This window comes from Urocitellus parryii, chromosome X, assembly GCF_045843805.1.
Source record: "Urocitellus parryii isolate mUroPar1 chromosome X, mUroPar1.hap1, whole genome shotgun sequence".
In the NCBI taxonomy this organism is placed as follows: Eukaryota; Metazoa; Chordata; class Mammalia; order Rodentia; family Sciuridae; genus Urocitellus; species Urocitellus parryii.
Window position 1 is genome coordinate 78,014,456 of NC_135547.1, and position 7,561 is coordinate 78,022,016.

A 7,561-nucleotide genomic window follows, 5' to 3' on the forward strand; every position below is an offset into this window, starting at 1 on the left:
AAACTGTTAAACTGGGTTACAAGAAAAAAAAAACAAGACCCAGTCCTATGTTGTATATGACAACTTCAAATAAAAGATTGAGATAGATTGAAAGTAAAGGGATCAAGAGATATACAATGTTAAGCCATGGGGCTGCCCTCTAGTCTGCATCATTCTCCCCTGAGAGCTGCAGCGGAAGGAGCCCTGGCTAGTGGCAGAGGGCTCCAAGAAGATGGTGGACACCCACCCGGGCAGGGGCATGTCCATCCTGGCATCCCGGTTACAGTGACCTACATTCGGGCCTGCACTGCGTCGGAGTGGCCATAGGACCCTTGATTGACCAGCCTCGAACCTCTGCCTCTCCTATCAGCGCTCCTTGCCACCAGCTTGCAACCTGGGGTGGTGGCAGCAGGAACAGCCTCAGGCGGCAAGAGGTGGCTTCTATGATGAAGTTGAAGCCCAGCAGATGTGGACCTATGACCACGAGGGCTTCAAGAATCAGCGGTGTGCTTTTGCTTCTGAAGCGAGCAGGAGGATGAGTGCTATTGGTGAGTAGCAGTCAGTACCCAGACTAGTGGATTGGACCGGGAGGAGGAATGGAGCCCGAGGAGGAGCTTGGCAGTGCTGCTGTGAGGGACGTTTATGAGGAGGAAAAGGAAAACTAGGAATACTCTTGGTCATATTTGAGAACTAAGACTGAAAGCACAGAACAAATGTTTACGTTCTTACAGTCACTAAATTATTAGAAGACTTGGAAGATTTTCTTAAGAAGAAAGTGATTCAAAGGAAAAGATTTAAGCAAAGTTCTCCAGTGTCATAAACCTGTACATGCAGATTATCTGGTGCCGGGTTTCTGTTCTCGAGACTAAAAGGCTCAGGGGTCACTCTAGTTAAACTGGGATAACTGGGCTGCACGAAATAACCACACAAGAGACACAAATACCTTTTTCTTTGGGGTTGTTGTGATGGTTCCTCTGACCTTAAGGGTCTGCAGAAAGAGAGAGAGAGAGAGAGCACGTGCTGACCCTTTTTATTGAGGAGAAGCTATTCAAATGAGGCAAGGGGTCAGGTTTCAGGGGGCTGAGTCTATCTTCATGATGTCCACTGTCAGCAGGTTGACTGACACCTGGGTAGACCACACCCAAGGGCACAGTAAGAGGAGGGGACACACACAAGGCACTTCCATGGAAGATTCTATCCTAAACAGGGCAAGGGGCTATATTACAAAGGAACAGGTGAGCATAGCTTCACCCATGGGGCTGTAGCAAGACACACCCATTTCTGTGACTGAGCGCCTCAGCACCCAGCTGGGGAGTGTAACTCAGTCACCCATAAGGTTGGCCTCCCACATATTCCCCCTTTCTTAATATAAAAAAAAGAATGTAACTGGGAAATTTTCTTTCAGTCACTTGGCTCTTGGTCCAAGGTCATCACAATCTGCTATTGAAACACAAAAAGAATTAGTAGAAAACATATTATCTTCATAACAGTCAACACAACAATCTGGATTATTATTACCTTGCCAAACACTCATCAGAAGATTTTTAATCTTTTCCCAATTTTATTGGGATGCATTGTGTTGGGTCATAGTAACAGACATTTTTATTGCCATGGCATTTAGGCCTCTCCATAAACCATAGAGCAAAGGGCTCACTCACATTATTTATTACATTGTCTTCTAGAACATCATTACTTAGTTCTCATCCTTCCATCAGCACTCATCTGACCATGAAGGAAGTTGGATGTAATTTAAGTCAAACATTAAGAAAATCCATACATTGTAAGTTTTAGGACATAGCCACAAAGGCCGAAATTGAATAAGCAAGGAATATTTAAAGTAGTTACTTTAGGGATTATGAGACCAGCAGTTTGTCTAGGTCTGGTTAATAGACATACATCTGTTTTAAAACCTGAATATTAACTTCAGCATATTATAGTTCTGAAATATTATCTGGCAATAATTAATGAGGCAATAAGTTGTATTCTCATAGGCTACAGGATATTTATCATTTTTTCTCTTCACTCTCATATTTAAGGAGTTAATTAGGTCTGTCAGTAATACAAATACCCTTGGAAAAATTTATTTTAATAATCTTTCCAAAAATTGTCCATAAAGGTAAATGTAGTCTTAGTCACTAAAGTCCAGCATAATTGGCTGGCTTGGGTTTTTTATCTGCTGTCTTGCATAAGTTTCTGTCACTGGTGTGGTCAATTTGTTGCTCGGCTATTTGGCTACCTCAGTCACGGGAGCTGGTGATAACTGGCTGGTGACAAACCTCAAGTCAATGTCCAGTAGCTCAGTTTCTTTTCGGAATGTACACAACTGTTACAGGGTTTGAGTGGGGCATGCCTGTCAATCTACATAAGCAAGATAATATCCATAAGCCAATCATCTTTTGCCTAGTGTCACCATACTGTGAGGAAACTCTATATGCTTGTAGCTGTTAGTTGCAACTGAAGGCTATTTTAACATTTTTTCCTCTTCTATTAAATTTATTGTCAAAGGAGAACCCTGATGAGAAAAGAAAGGAAAAGAAAAGGCATAGAAAAAAAAATGAGTACCAAGAAAGAGAAAAGCATCCAGACATGGTCCATTCCTGTAGCTGCATTTGTCTCCTGCTGTGGTGAGCAGGCAGTCACTGTTGACTGGGTCTCTGTCACTAGGGTTCTGATCTGAGCTGGATGTGGGGAGCAAAGCAGCCATTGGGCAGGAGACCTCTCTCAGAAGGGGAGAAGAATTAGGCCTTTGCACCAGTGGGGGGGTGAGGTTCTTTGCCTCACCTCTGTTGGCCCCCAAATTTTCTCCTGATGGCCCCTCTGCGACTGTGCCTGTCTTAGGTTGTCCCTCCCTTGAGGAATCTTACCCGTCACTGGCTAACCAGCCATTCTCCGGGGCCAAACAGGGTGATGTGGAGTGTGCATGGCATCGTCCCCAAGAGGGCTCTCTGTCTCCTTGATAGATAATGCCCTTGTGGCCTCCATGCCAGCATTTACCCTAGGATCAGCAAACTCAGGTTTCTTCTCCATGGAGGGCCCAGCTCACAGCACTGGGCTGGTGGGGATGTGTTCAGGAAGGAAGGAGACAGGCCATAGACAGACAAAGACACATTAAAGGTGGACCTGGAAAATGGGTCCATACAAGTCTTTTCATAATTTTTATTTACCTGACAAGCGTGTGAAGCTGCATGGCTATAAACTCTGTAGCTGGAAATTGACCTTCCTGGGCCAGGTTTCTCAGTCATTATCATGATGACTGGTTTAAACTCTCCTTTGATATCTGATTTAATTTACTGAATCATGTTCAATAACATTAAGACTCTCAATATTACAATTTAAGAAAAAACTTTTAAAGTATTTTGTAAAATCTAGTGTCTCTGGGATCCTGTATTCCCCCTTTTCCTTATTTAATAAATTTGAGTAAAGGCTTGGCATAAGTTATGGTATTATTAGTTTAAGTTATAGATAATAGTACAAGTGTTTAAATGACTAAGAATAGATTAACCTTTTATTGATTATTGAAATTTTTTAATATAGACTAGTCGATCCATCCTAACAATTTAGAAAGAATCCTTAATCTTTTTGAGAGAAGGTCTCAAAATCTCTATATTTTAGAATATTATCCTTTACATAGGTATCTCTTAATTGCCTTTAAAAAATATGATGAAGGTTATTTTTTGTGTAGGGAGCAGTATACAAATCTTACTGTATATTTTATGGACAATAGATCTAGTTAGAGAACTTATATAATATCAATGAATTTTTAAAGTTTGTAACCTTTATTGTTTAAAATTAATATATAACTTTAATTTGGAGAACATTAGTCTTAATAAAATGGTTTTTTTTAATTTTATAATTATCTAACAAACAAAATATGTAAAAATTAGTATCTCAGTGTCTTATAATCAATCAATTTTAGTCTCTAAGGACAATTGTTAAAATTGGGATTTAAGTTAGTAGTTCAATATACTTAATGTTTAATCAACAATGTGAATTTATTTACCAAAACTAATCTTTGTCTTAAACAGTAAGAATTATTAGGCAATAAGGATTTTACTTTAAAGAAATAAACTTACATTTTAATAGGTTGCTTATCATGTCAAAATATGGACAAAATCTTAGCTCACATTAGTATAGTTAAATTAGGAAAATAGCCTGAAATACCCTTAAATTAATTATAGTCAGTTTAGTATATATAAATCTCGTTTTTAATTGTTTTAACTTTTTACATCATCTGTTTAGATAACAATATAAAAATCTTTTTTACTTAGGAAAATGAATGTAAAGACCTTGTTTTACCCAAAGATGATTTTTTTTTTCTTTTTAGGATCCATGTGTGCTTTTTCTTTGTTGAAGCATCTTTTTCTTTTAGAAAAATTTTTTGGTTATACTTTGGAACAATTTTTGAAAACCTTAGAATCTATAAACAAATTATTATACTTTGATAAGAAATATCAATGAAAATAGTTAAAATCTTTAGATATTTTGTAGACATAATTATAATTATTTATCATCTTATGAGTTTGAACAGTAACTTTGAGAATTAGAAACTACTTGAAGATTGTATTTTCACTTAAAAGCAAATTTATAGTAAACACATTTATCTCAAATACCTGTAACTGAAAAGGCAGAGTATCTGATAAATGTAAATATAAAACATAAATTATGGGTTTTCTGTTGAAGAAAAACAATTAGACAAATATATATTAACTAATCAATTAGGCATGTGTTAATTATTTTATAGATTAACAAATATAGGTTATCTAAATATCTAAAATATATATATATATTAAGAATAAGAACATAACTTATAATTGTATTAACTTTATGTAACTATGTGATCTTAAAATATTTGGATCCATTTTAATTTATTTTTAACTAGGAGTGCACTCTTCTCTGTGATGTCACTTGATGTAACTGAAATAAAATCCTTGAGTATACATATTTATTTTTAATAGTTAGGAATGAGAATAAGGATTTTTTGGTCATCACAGGAACATTGCCGGCTTTGTTCCTGTGGCGAGCAAATGCATCCTCATAACCTCCAAAATTAAAAGTAAAATATAAAGCAGCATGTTTGATATCTTTCATCAATAGAACATTATTTAGTAACACAACTATAGAGAAAAGTCAGGTTATTTAACTCAGAACTAACTTAAATTTAGGACTGCAACATAGAAACCTGTGGAATTAAATTTTGTCTGAAAAAGATATCTTTCGTTAGCATTTACAGGTAGGCATTCTTAAAAATACAGGCTCTGAACAGCTCCAGTAGAAATCTGAAACACAGTAGTACAGGTTAGTGGCTGGAAGGCGGGGCTAGAAGTCCCTTCTGAGTGACTGTGGAAGAACCAATCGGAAGTGTGGGAGGTGGGACCAGGAAACCTGCTCTTCCGGCCAGGCACCCCATGGTTACCATGGTGATGCAAACACCATGGAGTCTGCTGCCATTTGGGGGGCAAAAGTTCCCCAAGTTTTCCTAGCCGATTGCATTTTGTTTGATTTTGTCTGCATTTTCCCCCGCCTGGCCAAGATCCTACTGCGGTAGCAGCTTGTTCTGTCTTTGCGACCTGCGGTTGCAGCTCCTGTACATCCTGCACTTTTTTCTGTGGCACGTGGGTGCTCCAAAGGTTTTTTAGCAGCAAACGCTAGCATTACCATCAGATCTTAAGTTAGTCTGTATTTGGCATTTAGGTCAAGTAATTTAAGGATTAAAAGCACTGTTGGCAGCAGGGGCTAGGACCCCAAAGCGAGCAGCAAGCAGCAGCAGCTAAAGTCTCTTGTCCCCAGCGACTGAGTTACAGCCATTCTGATTCATAGGACAATCAAGTAGTAAAAAGGTCCGTACATATTTTCTGAGTATTGACAAAAACAATAGAAAATTGAAACTTATTTCTCTCCAGGTAAACATCACATTTTTTTCTCCCTTTTTCTCACTCTCCTAGCACAAACTTCTAGAACATAAAGGCCAAAAAAATCTCCTCTTTTTTTTTTTTTCACGTGATGCTGAGGATCAAACTCAGGTTCCGCCCATGCTAGGCAAGCACTCTACCGATGAGCAACAATCCTAGCCCCCAAAAAATCTTTTGTAAAGATTTATAAAAACAATTTTAAAAAATCCACAAAAGCGCACTTTCCATGGAGAGGACTCAACTCAACAACATAGCCCATCAATCATCTTAATAACTATATTTATTTAGAGTCTCTACAATTATACCCCAATATTAAAAATTTCAACATCACAGATTTTCCTTTTATCTAATTCACTTACTTTCTACAATTCTGCCCACAATACTCTGCAATCCTAATCATGCTTAACTTCTGGAGAGAACTTTCAACTTCATTAACTTTCTCTAATATTTAAATTGGAGTCCCCTTAGGAGCCAGAATTTGTTGCTTTTATCCCAGCGGCTTAAAGACCTTTCGGCCCATGTTGGACACCAATTGCCGGGTTTCTGTTCTCGAGACTAAAAGGCTCAGGGGTCACTCTAGTTAAACTGGGCTAACTGGGCTGCACGAAATAACCACACAAGAGACACAAATACCTTTTTCTTTGGGGTTGTTGTGATGGCTCCTCTGACCTTAAGGGTCTGCAGAAAGAGAGGGAGAGAGAGCACATGCTGACCCCTTTTGTTGAGGAGAAGCTATTCAAATAAGGCAAGGGGTCAGGTTTCAGGGGGCTGAGTCCACTGTCAGCAGGTTGACTGACACCTGGGTAGACCACACCCAAGGGCACAGTAAGAGGAGGGGACACACACAAGGCACTTCCATGGAAGATTCTATCCTAAACAGGGCAAGGGGCTATATTACAAAGGAACAGGTGAGCATAGCTTCACCCATGGGGCTGTAGCAAGACACACCCATTTCTGTGACTGAGCGCCTCAGCACCCAGCTGGGGAGTGTAACTCAGTCATCCATAAGGTTGGCCTCCCACAATCTCGAAAAATAAAAACTGGGTTGTTCCCCAACCAGTAGAAATTCCACAGCCCCTTCTCTTCCAAATGATAACTTGTTTGTTATTGCCACACAGACAGCAGGGTTGCTGTCCATTATAAGACAAAAAGAATTGGGAGGACTTTCTCCACTGTGTGTGATCTCATGGGAGAGTTTTCCACACTTTATTTGGCAAACATCTGAATGATGCTCAAATACTATTTGAATTTGCCATGCAGGGACTTCAAATAATTTGCATGGTTTTTAGATACTTTCAAAACTTCTTTTAAAAAATTAGTATAACATATTTAATAAGCTAAAGCCATGTGAACTTTTTTAGATGCCTAAACTGTGCTCCCTCATGTTATTGGTATATTTTCACAGCTTATTTTTTTGTTTAGTTTGTTGTTGTTGTTCGGTTTAGGCCATTTGACATCCATTTTTTTTTTGTCAGATTAAATTACTTGTGGGTGTATTCCCTCTAAATTATTTTCTCATTTGCAGTAACATATTCAACAAATCTTTCTGTGGTGAGAATTGGTGAAAAATATTCTTTGTATTAAAACATTACATCCATTCCAAAACTTGTTTCATAGGATGAGAATTTAAATTCATAAATTGCATACTTGGCTTATCTTTGTATGGTCCAGTA

The 7,561-nt window shown here is 38.2% G+C and overlaps 1 pseudogene; it reads left to right on the top strand.

Annotated features, from left to right (window-relative positions):
- The first annotated feature begins 422 nt into the window (after nucleotides 1-422).
- On the top strand, nucleotides 423-7,117 carry LOC113175416 (diphosphoinositol polyphosphate phosphohydrolase 2 pseudogene; annotated as a pseudogene).
- The last annotated feature ends 444 nt before the right edge of the window (nucleotides 7,118-7,561 follow it).